This window comes from Xiphophorus hellerii, chromosome 11 (assembly GCF_003331165.1).
Source record: "Xiphophorus hellerii strain 12219 chromosome 11, Xiphophorus_hellerii-4.1, whole genome shotgun sequence".
In the NCBI taxonomy this organism is placed as follows: domain Eukaryota; kingdom Metazoa; phylum Chordata; class Actinopteri; order Cyprinodontiformes; family Poeciliidae; genus Xiphophorus; species Xiphophorus hellerii.
In genome coordinates this window covers 16,160,703-16,180,632 of record NC_045682.1, presented here as the reverse complement: position 1 = coordinate 16,180,632, position 19,930 = coordinate 16,160,703, and the positions used below count along the sequence as shown (strand labels likewise).

The 19,930-nt window shown below is 37.9% G+C and overlaps 1 protein-coding gene across 1 annotated transcript in view; it reads left to right on the top strand.

Moving 5' to 3' along the window:
• Positions 1-8,866: 8,866 nt before the first annotated feature.
• pcdh1a (protocadherin 1a) overlaps positions 8,867-19,930 on the top strand; it is a 141,712-nt gene continuing 130,648 nt past the window's right edge. The window contains exon 1 of the mRNA XM_032576593.1: positions 8,867-9,736. The gene's annotated coding sequence lies outside the window, so the exon portion shown is untranslated. The remainder of the gene's footprint in view (positions 9,737-19,930) is intronic.

Genomic DNA, 19,930 nt, shown 5'->3' with positions numbered 1-19,930 from the left:
CATGCAATCGCACACTTGAAAGTATTTTCCGTTAAGACTCACAAACGAGAGCTTAGAAAACCTGAAATGAACTACATTAGAAGATTAAAACTTTATAATCTTTTTTACAGCCATTAGAGCTTTTTCTGTAATCAGCTGAATGGCTTGGCTGACAATTAAAAGTAAAAAAAAAAAAAAACTAAAATAAAAAAAGATACAAAAAAAGATAGGTTTGGATATTTTTCATAATTCAATTAGTGCTTCCCTGAATGCAGCATTAGATGAATGCTACCATTTGCTAATCCATTCAAATGTATACCATTTATTTATGACTTTCAGCATAATTTGATCTTTTAGCAAGACTAAAAGGCTAAATCGCTTTTTTTTTTTTTCTCTCTCCTTTTTTTCCCTCTTCCCTGGTTGGGGTTAGAAGCTGTGTTCTGGAGCAAATGACAGCAGGAGTGTTTGAAGCGTACTGTTTCTCAAAGAGAAATGTTATTGTTGCTGCTATTGCATCCCTAACTGTCATGTTTGTGTGAATACATAATCCTGACCCAGTGGCAGATGTAGACAATACGCAAGAAGAAAGAAATGCAAACAACAGTGGCTCCTGGCATGTCTGAACACCCATTCGCAGTGATGAAAATACCAATATCCTAACCCATTTACACACAACCAGGAATAAATGAGCTGCGCAAAATGGGAATGTCTAAGATAACACGCAGACGTATTTACATGTCACTAATAAGATTACTTTCTCACACAAAGCAATAAACTGTGTGTACTTACTAAAACGTTCGTTCCTCAAGATGAAGGCAAATTTTCCACCATGTTTTCTTAAATTCAGACTGTGCATTTTCTACAAGTGGGAAGAGAAACATGGATCCTCCCACCTCCTAATACTCCACTTGCTAGAGAGCCCATTCTGTTAATTAACCAAACCACATGGGGCCAAACATAAGTCCAAATGCTCTCTCTTGTTTTGATTGAAGTTCACAGTACATTCCAGCTAATAAATAAAAGGCATCAGAGGATCCACTGGAGAGATATACTGCAACACATACTGTATTTGGAAGAGAGGTCAGATCAAATACTTTTGGAGTAAACGCGCAAAAAGAAATTCAGCCACAACTTCCAGCTGAAGCCAGATATTTAAATAGATTCTGTAAGATGACATCAGCCTTTATTCACTATAGTCAACATTTGCTAAATGTCAGAAGCATGACATTAATTAAAATAAATAAATTCAGAACATTATTTATTCAGTATTTGGTAGTCGTATTTGTATGATTTGGCTCAAATGGGTAATTGTGATATTTTCCTGTAAGCATCTTTCAGTAGTTTCCTGGCATTCTGTCTATCTCTTCAACATTTTCACTTATTGCTTTTTCATCATGATAGTATTTGTTTTGTTATTTTGCTACATCCCCACATCAAATCTAATATTTTACAGCTGGGATGGGGATCATAGCTTGCAAGCTTCCCACTTTTTCCTCCATATGTAATGATGGTCATGAGGGCCAATTATTTAATGTCTCATTTCATCAGACGATATGAAACGTCTCAAAAAATAAAGATGCTAGTCTTTGAGTGGATTGCAAACTGTAATAATTCTTGCTTTATTACATTGATCCATTTTTTTTGGACTAGTGGCTTCTTCCTTGTTGATTGGCCTTTCAACCCATATCATTATAGGACTTGTTTCACTGTGGACATTAATAATGGTAACTTACCGGCTCCTTCCAATTGCCTTGTGTTTTTGTTTTGGGGTTCATTCACAAATTTCGTTCCTAACGTGTTTATTTCTGGGATAATAAACTCATCTTTTTCCTGAACGCTATGATGGCTGAACTTTCTAATGCAGTTATTTTTATTGAATATTGGTCAAAACTGATGAATGGTGCACTTTCAAGTATCTTTACAATGTACCCAAGGATGGACCAGACTTGTGGAGCTCAATAGTTGTCATCCTTGTATCCAGTGGAATTTCTTTTGACACAGAGGTGCATCTGTTTAACTTGCATCAGAATCAGAAGCTAACAAAGCCATGGCATCATCATCTGGGCTCTTCCAAATTGTTTAAGGAGACACTAGTCTATATATACAGCATGTATATATATATAAAGTCATTTTCATGCATTTAAACATAAAATGACTTTTATAATTATGACAGAACCTAAAATAAGAATCGTTTGTCTCATGCAGAGCCAGAACTTGAGAACAAAAAGGTCACATATCTGTTGAAACAGTGCATGCAAATATTGTTTTTGCTATATTTTGCCATATGCAGTTTTATCTATTTATTTCTTTGTACAGATCAGCTAAGCCTTTCTTGAAGTATGTTGTATGGAAAAGATAAGTGCAAACGGTGTTAAACGATAACAAACGTGACATTTGCTGGAGGAAAATATGAGTGTAAATCATTGAGCCTTTGTAATTGCACACGCCCACATACGCTGAGCTAAATCATGGAAGGAGTGATGGTGAATGCTCATGCGCTGCTGACAGCTTTATGAGCGCACTTCTTTTAAATCTCCTCAGATGCCAGTCTGCCAGCAGGAAATCTGTTGTCCGTCAACACATTTCCGGCAGTTAGATCACTTTGCACATTTCATTTGCAAGATTACCTCAACCTTTTCAAAATAATAGTTTTTTTCCTATTTTTTTTTTGTCTCACTTACATGGAAAATATCAAAATTACTTGCTAGGTTTTTTTTTTTTGACACAGGTTTGGACTGTTGCTACACAAGATTTCTGGTTTAAATGTGGCTCTATTTTTCTCTGGATACTCCAGTTCATTTTCATAATCAATAAATCATATATGTTCTATTAATTTGTGACACTAACTGAATGTTGGAGCTACTGCATGGATGCAGAGTTGTTCTCTATGCTTGGCTGGTCATCAATTCAGGGTTTGACCCACTTCCTGCCCAGCAATAGCTGGGGCAAACTTCAGATCCCCTGTACAAATGAATAACAAAAAAATCACTCACTCATTTTTTTAGTACTGAATTTTATATAAAATTTATATTTACAGTATTATCTAACTCAGAACAGACTAATGTACTTCCAGTGACAATATATAGTGTGTACTGCATTTTATTAATTTCCCAATGGTACAATAGGCTAAGCAGATAGAGAATAATATTAGAACAACAAATCTTGTGTAAAGAGAAACAGGTTTGTAGGTGTGTGTCTGTGTCTCATACATTTCTGGTTAAAATGTGTTTGTTCTTTCTTTATTGAAGTCAAGTGTACTGGTTAGAGCATCCAGGCATTTTCTCAAGTAAGAGCAGCAATAGTTCATTATTATGTTACTCAAGTAAAAGTTAAAAGCACACAGAAGTAAAAGTACTTAAAAAAAAAAAAGTGACTCAAGTTATGCTTCTAGTTACAGCTCGCCTCTGAACATAGGCAACAACATTAGTATTCTTGTTTGCAAGCTAAACATGATCAACTAGTCATCATTTAGCTAACATTACTTTCATCCCACTGCATAGCTAGTTGCTGCCATGACTCCTAACACACACCGGCGTATATCACTGCCCTCGCTCACCCACAACTGTTAAACTGACATTAGCGCTGCTATGCTTATTGTGCTTTTAATATGACTCTGGAAAACAAAAAAACACGTTATGGCATGTTAACTTCGAAATAAAAAGTGCAGGGACATATCCCCATTTTAATCTGTCTTGGGTGTCCCGCATATCTAAATGGTGGGCCATTTACTCCATTTACCACGTCTTTTATAATAACAATGGATATTACATAACAATGTAATGCAACCTCATGTAATGTAAATATTCTGCTATAACAATATATTTTATTGTGACCGCATAAAATGGTTTATGTTCAGAAATGACATCAATTGCTCAATTTGTACATATTCCCGATGGCTTCTGTTTGTAATAGGAGTCAATATGCCAAAGTAGTTTGTGCCAGCTTTGTGTTTGCTCAACCCAGATATTTCAGTAAATGTGTCACGGTGCTCTGCATGACAACATAACTTACCTGGATGCTGCTCAGGTGGTGTAGCTTTTATACATGTCCCTCCAATTGAATAATGAGGATCAGTTACATATTCTTTAAGTTTCTTTTCAGTGCACACATGATTGTCACAATGCAGTCCAAGATAATACAGTGACGAATCAAATTTCAGTATCAAGATGTGAAAAGCCAGTATGAACGTACATTTAAAAATGTTCAGCTGTAATTGCATAGGAGGCTGCTATTGAACATGAATTTGTGCTAAATTATTTTATTTGTAAATAATTTTGATGGCTATGTATTGTTTCCAGTCCACTTCGTAATTATTCTTTACTTGTAACATGTCCAGATGTGAAATATTTCAAGGGGTGTGTACATTTTTCAAAGCACTACATGTTTTATTTATCTACGTTTGCCAATGACTGTGATGAAAATAAGGGCACCTACATGTCCTGGTATCAAAGTTTCATCACTTTCGCCGGTGTAACACTTGTTACAGCTTCAACTCTATACGAGTTGATTTGCTACACATCAGTAAAACAACACATTCTTCATTCTTCATTCTTCATTGTCAGCACAGATAGAAAGTTCAGGGAAGATAAAGATCGTTTTTTTTCTTTTTGTATTTTTTTTTTATTTTTATTTTTTTGCTCCGCTGCAGAAATATGTCACTTTATTATTTATTTGCTTACTTTTTCCCCCCGGTGACATTTAAAGAGTAGATCTGCACCAGATTCCTTGTGGCAGAGAACTGCTGCTCCACTAAAGCCTGCGGGCCTGAATGTTTCAGACCAAACTCCATGGCGTCATAGTAGGTATTTTCGTCTGAAATTGTTGCACATGGGATATCCAAGCTTGTCAAAGTGAACTTGTGTGTTTTAAGTGCATAGTTGAAAACATACAGGGAAATCTTTAGGGATGCTTGCTGTAGTCAACATATTTTTGTCATAAATGTTGCTTAAATGAAAAGCTAAACCAAAAGATTAGCTGTGTGTTTAATGAGACAAACAGACAAAAGAATCGTGAATGCTTTAGCAAAATTACATTTTATGGGATCTGTTACATTTATATGTTAATGAGAAATTTGTTCTTGATGTGGATTTTCTTTGTTCTATTTGTTTCATAACTACTCCTAGTGATTATTAGTTTACCACTGCAATTGTATTATTGAGTTTGATTATCTTGAGTAATTATGTTATGTTATGGTGCTTGAATACACCTTGAACCACATTCTAACAGTGAAAAATGTTACTTCTGTTTCTTTTACCAACTTCAGTTTGCTTTGGACTTGCTTTTCAAACTTTTGCAGTATATTGCTCTGCTTCAGATCTCACTTTATGCCTGAATTTTCTCTGGGAATATATCATGTGTAAAATAAGTATAGGAAAATGAAAGGTCCTCAGGGTGGGGTACGTCATGAGAAAATGGATGTGAATGTATATCGATCACATTTTTTGTGCTTTGTGCTGTAAAAGCAAACAAACCATGACCTTAGAATTCTCAAACTCAGTCTTTCCAGAGAGTGTTCTCGTCTGCCGAACTCTGAAGTTTCAGCTTCAATAGGCAGAAATGTCCGTGAGACATAAAATAAATATATATATATATATATTTTTTTTTTTAGAAAACTTGATGCTTATTGAATGTATTGGATGGCCTAAGTAAGTTTTGGAAAAGAAAAAAAAAAAAGAGTAAAAGTGTGAGGCTGTGATTTCAAGGCTGAATACTCCATGGAAGGTATGAACGCTTTTGGGAGAATATGAGAGAGTCTGAGGTGATTTTAGGCTATTCTTCTGATCTTCTTTTCCCTTTTACCCATGCATTTTCCAGTTTTCGACCCCTCTTTTTTCAAAAGATGACCACGAGAAAGAGAGGGAGGGCGAATCACCTCAGACTGTGCTCTTTAGGCTGGCTAATACAGGTATTGCATGCTACAGCATCCAGGTCCACACTCGCTCCTTAAGTGGACAAACCCGCTGTTGATTCGCAGCCTTACGGCTCCCTTCTATGCCTTGTATGCTTTATTGATTAAATGTGAATGGACTCGACAGAGATCCTCTGGCTGACATCACTGGGATGGAGATACATCTGTTGAATTTAAGAGGCATGGATAGTTAATTAGACATCCATCATTGTTTCTGTCAAAAGCCAGGACATGTGAACCACACAGATGATGCTGCTAATTCCACTCTGGCCTATTGGTCACTCTGTTGCAATGCTCTACGTATCCTAATTATTCCCTCATTGGGTTTTATTTGTTTACATGATATAGAAATAGCCCCACCTTTTCCTTTTACAAGAGACATACGTGACACAATCGAATCAATAGGTCAATAAGTTAATATGTTGTGAGCGGTGGAGCCATTTGCATAAAAATGAAAATGAATGCATTGAAAGGAACATAGCTAAATGTATAAATTATTTAAATGTGTCTATAATTTATTGAATAAATCATGAAATAATTCAATCTTTGAGTCATAAATTATAATTGTAAGTGAAATTATAAATATTTATTTGCTATATTTCTTTAAACATGTCATTGTTCCTGAGCAAAGATCCACAGTGCCATGTTTTAAACTGCAGACCAGCCTATGACTTTTTGCTAAGGGGAACTAACTAAATGAATGAATAATTAAATAAAATAATAAATTAAGTACATGTAAAAAAAAACTATAGATTTTCCTCTTTTTTTTGCTTGCAGATGCCATGAGACAATTATGCATTATTTTGAACAGCTTATGAATTAATAATGATTTTTTTAAAACTATTATTAATATAGCTATTGATTTAAAATATTATTAGCACATCAAATTACTTTTTACTTATTTACACTTTTATAGACATTAGTTGACTTTTTTTTTTGTATTATTATTTTCTGGGTTGAGTTACTTTTTCCTCCTAATACTTCTGCTCTGTTTCTGCACTCTTCTCAGACCACTCTGGGCCCACCTGTGAAAGCACCTAAATGTTATTAAAATGACTGTTGAATGGGAGCATGGCAGCGGGGGATGCGTGGGCGGGAGCTCTAATATGATTGGCTCAGGGACACTGTAAGCCTGAGTGGCAGCCCTTAATGGGAGCCCTGGAGAGGTAACCCAACAGCTGTGTGTTTGCTGCTAATGAGAGATGGGGGAGGAGTGTAAAGGATCACAGACTGGAAGCACTGTGATAAACTCTCGCTGCAGCAGAACATAGCTGCGGGAAGACAGAAAATCAAGTTTTCTCCGGAGTGCATTGCTTAAGGCTTTCCTTGGTGCCACACCCCACAATGCTCCTGGTCCGCTGCTTTATGCTTAAACAGATATGATCACAAACGTCAGTGTTTATGGGAGGGAAGGAAGAGTTACTGTTGCATAGAATGGATTTTACTCCCCGCTGAGCCATGTTAATATTTAGCCCTGGGCAAAGCAGTGTTTTTGTTTTCCTCTGTTTTGTTATTATTTTACACACTTCTGCAGTTTTAACTCATAATGTCAGGCATGACTGGTATTTCAAACTAACATGTAACTTTAACATTTAGCGTATTCCCAATTTGTCATCACTGAGAAGCGTTCATTATAGTGTGCAATGGGTGCCTCCAGAAAATGTTGTAAATCTCAATATTTTAAAATAGTACCATTAAGCTTTATTTTGAAAGGCTGGTTTAGCCTTGGGTAATGTTGAACCTGCTTTTGCAGGAATCCACTTCATGCCATATGAAGGTTTTTATTTTTGAGTGTAAGGTTATTTATTTTTTAGTTCTATCTTACTTTAAAGAGAGGACACTTCATTTAAAGGTGGGGAAGTATGTAGATGGTTGAGTAAATATCTTTAAGCTCTATTTTGAAAGGCAAAACTTCTTTTTATCACCATTTCAGTCATTGCTATTGAAACATTGCAATTTTGAAACTTTCATTTTGAAGAACAAAATACCAAAAAAACTCAATTTTCAACGCTAGTTCAGTACATCTAAAAATACCTCTGCAACAATGGAAAACATGAAATATTGAGGTTTTTAATTTTGAACAGTATTTTTAAACTTTATTTTGAAAGGCCAACATACTTTTTTCATCACTGCTTTCACTAACCATATAGTGACTGTATATTTACAGTCATCAACAGTAAATATTCTCAGTTTTATTAATTAGTGGTGCAAACCATGCTTTAAAATAGTCTTAAACTTGCAAATTCTACTTTTGCAAATATTGACACTATTGAACAGTTAATTAAAATTGTAAGAGCATTGAACATTTCGAGCAACCTTTGGACTGCAGAATCTTTTTTTTAATAACTGCAAAGTGTTTGTGTTGAAATGTTGATCTTACTGTACAGTATTTTTTTTATTGTTTGTTCCGTTTTAATAAATTCCATGTTCTATCTCTGTGTGAATCTACTTGTGTTAATTTCCTGTCAGTTCTGTTGCTGTTGCACAGAAATTACCCCAGTGTGGGACAGTCAGGGAAGTTCCGCTCCGCAGTTTGGCTTTCGGTACTGTCTTAATTCAATCAAATTCTACACTTGCAATAATTTTTACATAAATATAGATAACTATAATAAATATTGAAGTTTTTGATTTGAAGGAAAATTAATGTTTATTTTGAAAGGCTAAATTAATCTTTGGCACCGGGCTCAGGTCATTTCCGTTTGATCACACCCCTGACACTATGCTGTAATGCGTGCATTAGTATAGCAACACCTCCATTCCATTCCTCTAATTTCCCCCACCAGATACTTCCTGTCTTTCTTATCGTAAGCGCCTGAGGGTGGCGCCAAATGAATAAACAGTGTCCAAGCAGCTCCCATGTTAGACCACTCATTCCTACATGTAATGCATATCAACAAGTAAACTGTCAGTGCGCGGCCTACCTGTTACACCACGGTGCATTTCCTTGTTGCAGAAAGGAAAATAATAAAGAGCTCACGCACTGATTCTACGATGCACTCATTTAATAAGGTGCATTCCCGCCCCTATTCCGATGTGACCCACTTTGATGAGATATTCTTAAACTGTATGGAATCGCTGGGATTTTTTTTTCTTTCTTCTTCTTCCTTTTACTCCGGGCACACAGCCGTGGCTCATAATGTGATGTTGAGTGTGAAGTTGCTGTGTGTGCTGTGGTGGATGTGGGAGCCCCACCTCCTCCCACGCTCCGATGAGTAGAGAGAGGCGGCAGAGAGAGACGGGAGGAGAAGAGAGCTGGGGAGCAACTAACATACCCACAGTATCTCATCACTTGCTCTTTGGAAATGCTTCAGATGGGCTTCTTATAGTAGCTGCAAAAAAAAAGAGAAAGAAAACGTTGCAGAAATGCAATTCCTGCCGCTGCCGTTCAGACATCCTGTGCGTCCTTAAGAGTGCGTGTTGAGCTCCGGAGAAACTTGGACCAAAAGGAATGTGCGTATTTTGGCAGGGAACATGCTTTTATTTTCTTCGTCTTCTTCTTTTCCTACATTTATTTTGAGGAATGAAGATGGCCAGACGGAGTGAGAATCTTCATTTAGGTTTGTTTTGAGAGAGAGAGAGAAAAAAAAAAGACAGCCCCAGCTTTCAGACGAACTGCTGCACTTTAACTTCCCCATAGAAGGAAGAGCTGTCCGTTCTGCGAGATCCATCAGACGACGGGCTGGGCGCAGGATCCCCTCAATTTGATGAAGAAAGTTCTGATTTGCAGCTCGGTGGATTTTTTTTTAAGTGATTCCTTGACGGAGGTTTGAGGGTTGGAGACCTGCCTCTGTGGACATACAGGCTGCCGACGAGCTGCCACAAACGCGTACGCACAAGTCTCTGGCTCAGGTATTTATAATATAACAAAACATACGTTTTTTTTTCCTTTTAAGTTTTTATTTTCCAAATGAAGTTCCCCTGGCGAGGTTTCGCATTTGCTTTCGAGCCGTTCGATACGCTTCTAGTAAGTGCCACAAGTTGTCCACCGTGCAGTGAAATGAGCTGCAGCTGGTTGGTGTTACAGGTTGATAAGATGCTGTGCTGATGGAGAGAGGCAGCAGTCCAGATATGTCACCCACATTCAGCATCCGCCGCATGATTGATTAGACGATGCATTTCAATTAAGACACATCCGAGGAGATCCAACTTCCAGCCTCCAGTGAGTGATGGCATGAAGTCATTAAGTCTGCGTATCAGCGCACTTGAGCGACATTACGAGTGCATGCGCTTCAGTCTTCAATCCGATGGGCTGATTGCATTTTTATAATACCATTACGGTTCTGTGAAGCAGAAAATGCGATCCAATTGTATCTCCCCTCTCTCCTGTGATTTTCATTTATTTATTTATTTTTTTTGCTCCGATCTAGGCGCAAACACCACACTAATCGCCATCATTAGTGATGGGGGGTTGGAGGGGATCTTAATCTGGCGCTCTTTCCCCGTGCAAGGCAGTTTTCTGCGCATATTAATAAAAAGCCGCGTGATAAATAGAGTCGAGTGTAGTTTTCCTACGGAGGGGGTAGGCATCGCGCTCGTAATTGGGAAGAACAGATCTTTGATCAGCGCATCCTCGCTGCTGAGAGTCAGGGGTGTTGTTCTTTCCTCGCCACTCCACCGACCACCAGGCACATTTTAATAGTCTGTGAGCCACATAGTGATAGCGGTTCAAGTTCCCATATGGACTGTAGGCGAGTCTTCAAAGCCGTTCAAACAGAGAACAGAGCAGATCAAACCAGGACAGTAACCCACTTTCACCCCCGATTGCCTCAAAGTATCTATCTATCTATCTATCTATCTATCTATCTATCTATCTATCTATCTATCTATCTATCTATCTATCTATCTATCTATCTATCTATCTATCTATCTATCTATCTATCTATCAATCATTTCAGGTACCATGCTTGTCAATATTATTAGGTATTCTTTAGTGCTCCTTACAGATCTTAGTGACCCAAATCATAAAGGGTGTGTTAAAAACATAGTTATGATGGAAAATAATTTGAGTTGTAGCAAACATGTGCATTTGTTGCAATTGGTGTCATTGCAAAATTTTACAATAATTTACCAATAATATGTTAAGTTCTTGTCAAACCCAGGACCTTCTTGGTGCAAAGATACAGAGCTAACAAGTGCACAACAGTAACACCAACAGCAAAACAGCCTAACTTGCTTAAAAAAGACTTTTATTGACAAGCAATTGCATTTGGACAGCAAATAGACCCCAATTTTAAAACTCCTTATAGAGCGTAGCTTGTCCGTAATGACTGTTTGACCAAACCTTTGATCAAAACGTGACTACTGAAGACACTAGCTTGAGTTAACCGCTAAGCAAAGAAAAAGGCTAATGTTATAAATGAAGGAATTCCTTCTCTTACCCGAGGGCTTGTTTTAAATCTTGGGGGAAAAGCCAGTGAACACAGAAAAAGAATTTGAATATGCATAGAGAGAACACACATATTTTCCGGGGATATTAAAGTTAATATTCAATATTTACCAATGTACTTTATTATCTGTCCATATTGACTTTATGACCAAATGCTTGGTGAAAGCATAAACGTTGGACTTAGCTAGCACTGAGTTGAGCTAGCTACAAGAATAAGGCTATTATCCTTATCTATCTATCTATCTATCTATCTATCTATCTATCTATCTATCTATCTATCTATCTATCTATCTATCTATCTTCTCATCAGCCCATCTTTAGCAGCTATAAAGTACAGATTTGTTTTAATCAGGAAAAAGAGCCCACATTTAATTGGACAGCTGTACAAGCAACCAAGCCGGCGACTATCCGTTGTTTTGAGGGGCTCTGACGGTTTTGGGGTCCTAAGCAGTGGCTTAGTTTGCTTCTGCCTCAGTCCGACTCTGTTCTGATCTGGTCTGTGTAAGGAAGCAGGAATATGAATACCATGAACTGTCATTATGCACATTCTTCTCTTCACAGAATCATGTAATGTCTGATTGCAGCCTCTTTGATCTCAATGTAGTTAATAGGATTTTTTTGCATTTGATTGCAGCGCCCCTCCATCAATGCTTTTTTGTGTGGCTCAGATTACATCTAACTGAACGAAATGGCAATGCACCTAGCAAATATTCTCCAACCAAAGGCCATCACTTTCTCATTACTACAGGGCTGAGGGGGCCAGGGGGAGGTTCTGCTCTCAGTCCAAATGTGCAGCCATAACATTTTGCAGTAAATTCTATTGGACGGATCAGCTGTTTAAGGGGGACCCATAGCTTCTGATACTACCCGTCATAAATCATGCAGGTGGGAGGGTAATGGATTTTACCTGTTATACTAGCTAAAGGCGCAGAGTCAGCCGATACATCAAACCACATCAGTGGAGAAAATCATTAAATCACCCGTTATCTCTCCATGCTGGCTAAGCAGCGATGAGCACATCCTACAGGGAGAATTCGCGGCCTTGATTTGTTGCATGTAACAGGTGAAGACGCAGGTTGAGCCAGGGGGTTCGGCTTTGCTGTGGGATTAGAATCCCCTCTTGCTGTTGTTGCAAAACAGGGCAAGGCAATGAGATCAAAGTAATCTATTTATTAAAGGCTGCCTTTTATTATTTTCCTTCTCGCATGCTACATCATCTACGGTGACGCCTCAGTTCATTCTGCATTGGAGTTTTTTTCTTTTTTGTTTTGGTTGTTATTCCTGCTGGACCCGAGGAACCGACTTAAAGAGCAAATGTCACCCAGTCAGTCACTGGGTTGACTCAGGATGTACACTGTCGGTCTCTATGGCAACCAGAGCAGACATGCGCAGCAACACAATTACATTATTCCTCCGTGTTAACTATCTCCATTTTGCATATTTAGTAGTATAACACACATTTAATAAGCCACTAACTTGCTTTTTTGCTTCTCAATCTGGAAAAGTGCTTTAGATCTTCAACAACTCTTTAAAATAATGCAAAACATTTAGCGTCACAGCCTAAGTCTTTATGCCGCTTAAATGAAATAAAAAAATGATGGGAATTACACTTGACTGATGATGTGTTTCATTTTCAAATGTACTAGCTGATGAAATACATGAAGGCCCTTACTTTGTCCCTCTGTGATTTAGTTGGAACTCCATTGGTTGAATCAGATTACACATCTGAATGTAATAATCAGTACTAATAATAGCAAAACGACGTTTCTTTTTTTTTTTCTTCTCATGGTGAGATGATTAGCTTTGCCTGGAAAACATCATTTCCAAACACTTTTTGACAGCTGCCTGTAGTGAAAAGGTTTTTGTAGCAACACGCATGTGGAGGTGTTTTAGGAAAGTCGACCCAGAGTCAGGATGAATGAGCAGGAGCTGATCCTCAGCAGGGCTAAAAATATTTCTGTTTTCCTGTGGCTAGTGTAGGAGTAAGTTTAGCATGTAGTAAGTTTTTCACAGGTCATTGCCATGGCAGAGCTTGGTAACTTGAGCTTCATTTGTGCAGAGAAGCAGGCTCTCCCGAGAACAGCCACACACTTAGAGGCGGCGCAGGGACGTTGACTCAGAACGTCCCGGCGTTTGACGTGTTCTCGTGAACAGTTAGGGTCAGCCGGGTGGCGTACGGTGTGTAGATTTCATCTGGGGCAGGGTAAGTCTTTCACCTCCTTTACAGTGACAAAAAAAAAAAAAGCAACATCAGTACTGGCTGAGCCTTTATGGAAAAGGAGTGGTTGCTGATTATGCTGTCTTTGAAAAGCAGTGACGGAAACTGGTAGATCTGCAAGCTAAGGAAGAGCTCAGCAGAAGAGACAATAGAATGGGATACAGAAAAGTGCATCATTGTTTGCGCAGTTTCTCTTTAAATCATTACAACTTTCTCAAAATCTTCTCTCCCTTTTTATTTAACCAGTGAAATCTTTAGTCACACACACACACAAAAATGTTTTTGCACAAAGCTCTTTCTCTGCTGGAGAATTGAGGATTTGCTGTGGATTAAGGCATTTAAGTATTTTCTGAACTTGGTGTTTGTCTCTATGTAAAATAAATGATGATTGAAAATATTTATTTACATTTTAAATTGTAAATGCTGTGCTCATTGTTTTCTCACAAGTAGTTTGAAACTCTGCGACTAAAACTAACTAGTGACCTCTCACAGCTGGAAGGCCATTAAAAAATATATTTTTGCGTCTTCTTATATTATAGTTTCTAAAGAGAGATCAAAATCAACCAAAAAAGAGAAAAGCTTAATAAAAATGTGGCATTCTAAATCCTAAAGGATGCCTTTCTAGTCATGGTACTGTCATCTAAGTTTTAGCTTACCAGACTAAAAAACAAATATAGACTAAGCGGCTTCTGAATGCAGATGCTTCTTTAACAGACAAGCTGCCCATAGCTTGCCATAATTAACTCTAAACCACTTTTATCTTAGCACGTAATGCCTGGTGCTCCTTTACTTTCTCCGCCACGACTGTCTGAGATTTTTCAACTGAAAATATTTTCGTACAGCAATCTTTGTCTTTCTTGTAAGCATTTAGCGGATGTCTTTCACCCAATTCACGGGCATAGCACAGTCTCATCACTCCGGCACTTTCTCTGACATGCCTTTAGAATTTCTTTGAAATGTCGAAACAATATAACAGTACTTTTTCAAGGTTTTAAAATGATAACATCTTCAACCTTGATATTAGTAACTGGCCCATGCCTCACTTCTACATTACACTCTCCTAAAGCTTGAATGTATGACCACACAATGGTTTCGTAAGAAACAGTAAAATATATATTTTTTCATTTATCTTAAAATTGTGAAGGCATGTTTGTTTATCAGCAGCTACGCTAAGAATGAGTCACAAAGATGTTTCTCTATGGAGTGGCCTTGCAATAGTTTCAATAATCTGGATTTTAACAGGTGACGTTCTTGAATCTTGGCAGTTATAGTCAGCTTTAAGTCCCTTCTTATATACTTCTTTCCTCTCTGAAGGCAACAATCCCATCATGGAGTTTGATGCTGTTTTTGAAGGCCTACTTTCATACAGTGTTGTGGGATGCCTTCGGTTTTCCCTCTATGTTGAAACCATCTGGACTGTTGGCTGATCACACCATGTGGCTGTTTGCTGAGTGCTGCTTCAGAGCTAGAGTTAAATTAATATCCCTGCTCAAACTGTACATTGCTCGATTGTATTAGAAGTGCTACTTCCTGAGATATTCCTCCATCTCCTGGTCACATTAAATGAGGTGTTTCGATAAGTACATTTCTTGGCATTTTCAGCATTATAAAGGAAATAACAGCATTAGCAGAATGGTAAATAGTGATGGAAAAACAATTAATACTGGCTTTCTGGAACCATAAAAGCTTTCCAAAAAGACAACACACTGTTAACAGAAAATGCATCACTTTTACTGCATTTGCATTCAGTTTTGTTGTTTTTAAAAAAAATATTACTCAGATCAAGGTTTCCCTGTGGTGCAGCAACAAAAAAAGTTTTGGTAGAATTTTCAACTCACAATGGGCTGTTCACTGATGGCAAAAAAGTGTTTTTTTTTCTTACCACTGCTTCTGGGCATTTTCAGGTTGAGTTTTGAAAGCCTTAAAATGTTCTCCTTTCTCCGTCTTACTCCTCCTGAATATTTTTAAATATTTTGCCTTGCATGGCAGGCATTGTGCCCATTATTATACATTTTATTCAAGTAGAAGCTAAGACCTTTACTTCGAAATTCACTATGAAACATTTGATTTAAGGGGAGTTGTCGGGGTTCTAAAAAGACAAACACATTTGCGGTCCATGGAATAACTAACCTCTTGGTCCTCTTTTTGATTTTATGCTGATTTGTGATCGGCCCGAATCAGCTTGTAAGTCTTATGGGTCTCCACACCATCTGGGCTGGCAGATGATAACCAAGCTTTTCTAAGGGAAAAAGCGCTGAGAAGCAGGAAACGCCACTCCTGGTCGTATTCAGCACTTCTAACTTCTGAATTGTTTTTGCTCATGTAGCGAACTTTTGTGAGACATATAGCAGGTCTAGAAGTCTGACACGATTCGGCAGAAACCAGCCTCAATAGAAATTCTCTTTACTCTCCGAGTGCTTTGGGGAAAAGAAGAATGTGATACTTTTGAAGCTTTTGGTCTAATGTTCATAGGTATAAAACCTGAAATAAAATGTCAAAGACATAGTTTCAGTGAAACTCTACTGTAAGAAACTCTTGCTATGTGGTAGCATGTTTCACTAACAACATTAATTTTAGCGTCAATGTAAACAAAGAAAAAGAAAACACCAATTCACTGGGCTGCCAGGCACAGAGCCATCTGGAAGACAGGCATGAGGCCAACTGGAAGGCATTAAGTCATGAGTGTCATCAACCATAACAATCATGTCACTATCAAAGCATGCCTGCTCATGTTAGAAGTGGCTGTAATAGCTGAGGGACAGTTCCAGCTAAACAAAACATAATGAAATCAATTAGGGGTTTTATGTCTAAATGGCCATTTTGTAAAGAACTAACCTCAATAGTCAATATTAAATAAAAAATAGAAACTGAGGAAGAGATATTTTAAAGCTGCAGTGTGTAACTTTTATAAAGAACATGTTATTCACATATTTGTTAAAACCATCACCATGTCATGACATTATGATATGAGGTAAAATGTGAAAAAGCGATCTTGTCCAACTCCTCCCTGTGTGGGTATTGCCATCTGAAGAAATGCATCACTCTTGACCAAAAATAACCAATCAGAGCCAGGAGAATGGTCTTAACGCTGTCACTCATCCTCATGTACTCACTGCTAAAAGTGCTAATACTGGAGAAACAACTTAGCGTTACAGCAAAACCATTTATCAGTGGTGGCTATGCTAACTAGCCCAAGCATTCACAACAGGATCTGTTGACAGGGAAAAACTGTAGTGATATTAGAGAGGGCAAGGGAAGAAGGAGCAGCTAAGACCTGCCGAATGTCTCTGATTGGTTGTTTCTAGTTAGCCCTGGGAGCATTTGGAGAAAGCAGAGGAGCTTGATATTTGTCTCAGATTATCTGTCTCGTACGATATTGCCAAGACATAATAACAGATTCAACAAGTATGTAAAAAAAAAAAAAAAAAAAGTTAAATACTGGAGCTTTGGGAATTACAACATTTCACTTGGATTCGAGCGCCGCATTTAACTTTGTGAGGTGGAAGCTGCTGAACTTTCACCTCACAGACGATCCCGCGGTTTTAGAAGCTCAGATACTAATCCAACGATTCGTCATTTGCAAACTCTGTTGAAGTAAAGTTGTCGACACTGACAGTAGCATGAGCATGAGCAACACCATCTCAGCTGCAAATACATCTTCAAATGCAAAGATGTTTTTAAAATTAAAAGCAGAACCTCTGACGTCCAAACCTGGAAAAACTCAGAAGAACACTCAAGTCAAACATCTCTTGCAGATTCTTCCTAAAGCTAAACAAGCAAGGCATAAAGTATATTTTGACTAAGTCTAATTCAGTTCAAAAGAAACAGCAGCTCTAAAAACGTTTTGTTTACATAAGGCCTTTTATTTCAAAATAAGTTTAGGAAATTATTGCTTTTAATTTTGTTGGGAGGTACATACAGATATAAGCAACACTTCACTCTACCAACTGTGACAATTTCTAAAATGGTGTCACGAGTGTTACAGTGTCAATAATAATGTTAGTCTAAACTACAGGAACTGTTTTTCCACAGTGTCTTTGCTGTGTTTGTCATTTTGCCTGTCTGTTCCTCATGCACTCATGAACACACACACACACCCACGCACACACACCCTCACAGCCCTCACCATTCACACAACATTGACTAGAGGTCTCCCCCCACAAATGTAAAAGCTTACACATCAATACACGAGCAATTAGTGCATCAATACCAGCACTTCCAATTTCAATGTATTCAAAAGAAAATGGGATTTCTCATCGGATTTCTCTGTATTTGGGCTTTGGTGTCTAATAATAAACATTTTATTCTTCTCTAGCTTTTCATTTCATGTAAATGGAGAAATGAATTTTACTTAGTCTGCTTCAAGTGGTTGTACAGTATACACATATTTACAGGTACATCCCAGAGAAGAATAATAATCAGTTTTATAATTTTTTTTCAGTATGTGAAACCTATACATTACAGAGATTCATTACATGTGTGATGAGAAAAAAATATTTCAAGTCTTTATTTGATGTATTTTTGATGATTATGGCATACAGACAATAAAAACCCAAATTCAGTACCACAGAAAATTGGAATATTACATAAGATCAATAAAAATAGCATAGGATATTTTAAACAGAAATGTCAAGGTTTTAAGAAGTATTATTTTAAAGCACTCAATACTTGGTTGAGCTTCCATGTACATAAATTACTGCATCCATGCAGCATGGAGGGGATTAGTCCATGGTAGTGTTGAGGCGTAATGCAAGTTGACGTTGCTCTGGTAACTTAGATACAGCACTCTGTGAATAACTAGCTTCTTTAACATTGACTTGTTGTGGCTTACTCTGTGTCAATGATTGTCTTCTGGATATCTGTCATGTCAGCAGTCCTACCCATGATTACAGAGCCTACTGACCCAGACCGAGAGATCATTTAAAGACTTCAGAAATCTTTGCAGGTGTTTTGAGTTAATTAGGTAATATAAATGTAGTCCTGTGAGTTTCCAGTATTTAATCTTTTCACAATATTTTAATTTTCTAGGATACTGAATTGTCAATTTTCATTATCTTTGAGCCATGATCATTAAAATTACAAGAAATTAATGCTTGAAATGTTTAACAGTATGTGTTATGAATCAAATATGAGTTTCATTTTCTAAAGAGAATGTGAGATAGAAAAACCTTTAACTTTGTCACAGTATTCTGTTTTTTCACATGTACCTGCATATTAGTCCATAAAAGATCACCTAACTCACGACTGCTTTGATACTCATTTGGCTTAATGTAAATTGGAAAGTGGGGAAGAAGGCATGACTGCAGTGTTAAAAAGAATTTAACACTGCAGTTTTTCTAATTATGTAAAGAAGGTGTAGCTCACAACAGTTGAATTGAAATCCATGACTGGAATTAGGAAATGTGTAAAAAGCATTTTAAAAAGAAGCAAAAACAAGACATCTAATAGTGCATCCAAAACTGGTCGTAGTTTGAAAACTACTGTGTTAACACATAAGACATGCACTGATTACACAGCTCTCCCTTTTCTGCACATATTCAGTAAATGTTTTCACTCATGAGTCCTGAGGGGAAACACAGGAGTCCTGTGTTGGAGTACCCCATACTCCAATAGTTCTGTGGTGAGAGCTCTTGGAGTATGGGGTACCAGGCCCCTTGGTAAGGGCTGTTCGGTTCCAGAGCTTGGTTTGCATTGCCAGCAATAGGTTTGGCTCATTGCCATTGAAAGTCCACCAAGGCTCCTCTTTGTCACTGATCTATTTATAACCTTTATGGACAGAATTTTTTGACACAGCCAAGGTGTTGAGGGCATCCGTTTCTGCTTTTAATGATGATTTGGTCCTACTGGCTTCATCAGATCATGATTTCCAGCTTTTGCTATAGCAGTTCGCAGCCGGGTGTGAAGCGACCAGGATGAAAATCAGTGTATCCAAATCCGAGGCCATAGTCACGAGCCAGAAAAGGGTAGAGAAGTATCTTTGGGCCAGAGAAGAAGTCCTGCCCATGTGGAGGAATTTAAGTAATTCAGGGCCTTTTAGGGTGTCTGATCTCTCCCTTATAGATAGGATGTGAAGCTTGGCCATATGGGAGGGACTCAGAGCAGATCCACTGCTTCTCCACATTGAGAGGAACCAGTTAAGGTGGTTCAGACATCTAGTTAGAATGCCCCCTGGATGCCTCCCTGGTGAGGTGTCCCAGGTTTGTCCTATCAGGAGGCGAGCCAGAGGAAGACCTAGGAAGCGCTGTAGGAACTGTAGCTGCTTCTCCATTGTCAAGTCTCACTACAACCAGTTAATGGTCTGTATCCATTACAGTTGGCTCCTCATTGTTATGAATATAGGCCTGAAAGTGGGCAGATTGTGAGCATGGCAGAGATGTGGTTGATGTTGGCAGCAACACTCATCAATGGAAAATCTCAACGTTATGATTTTGATGGATTC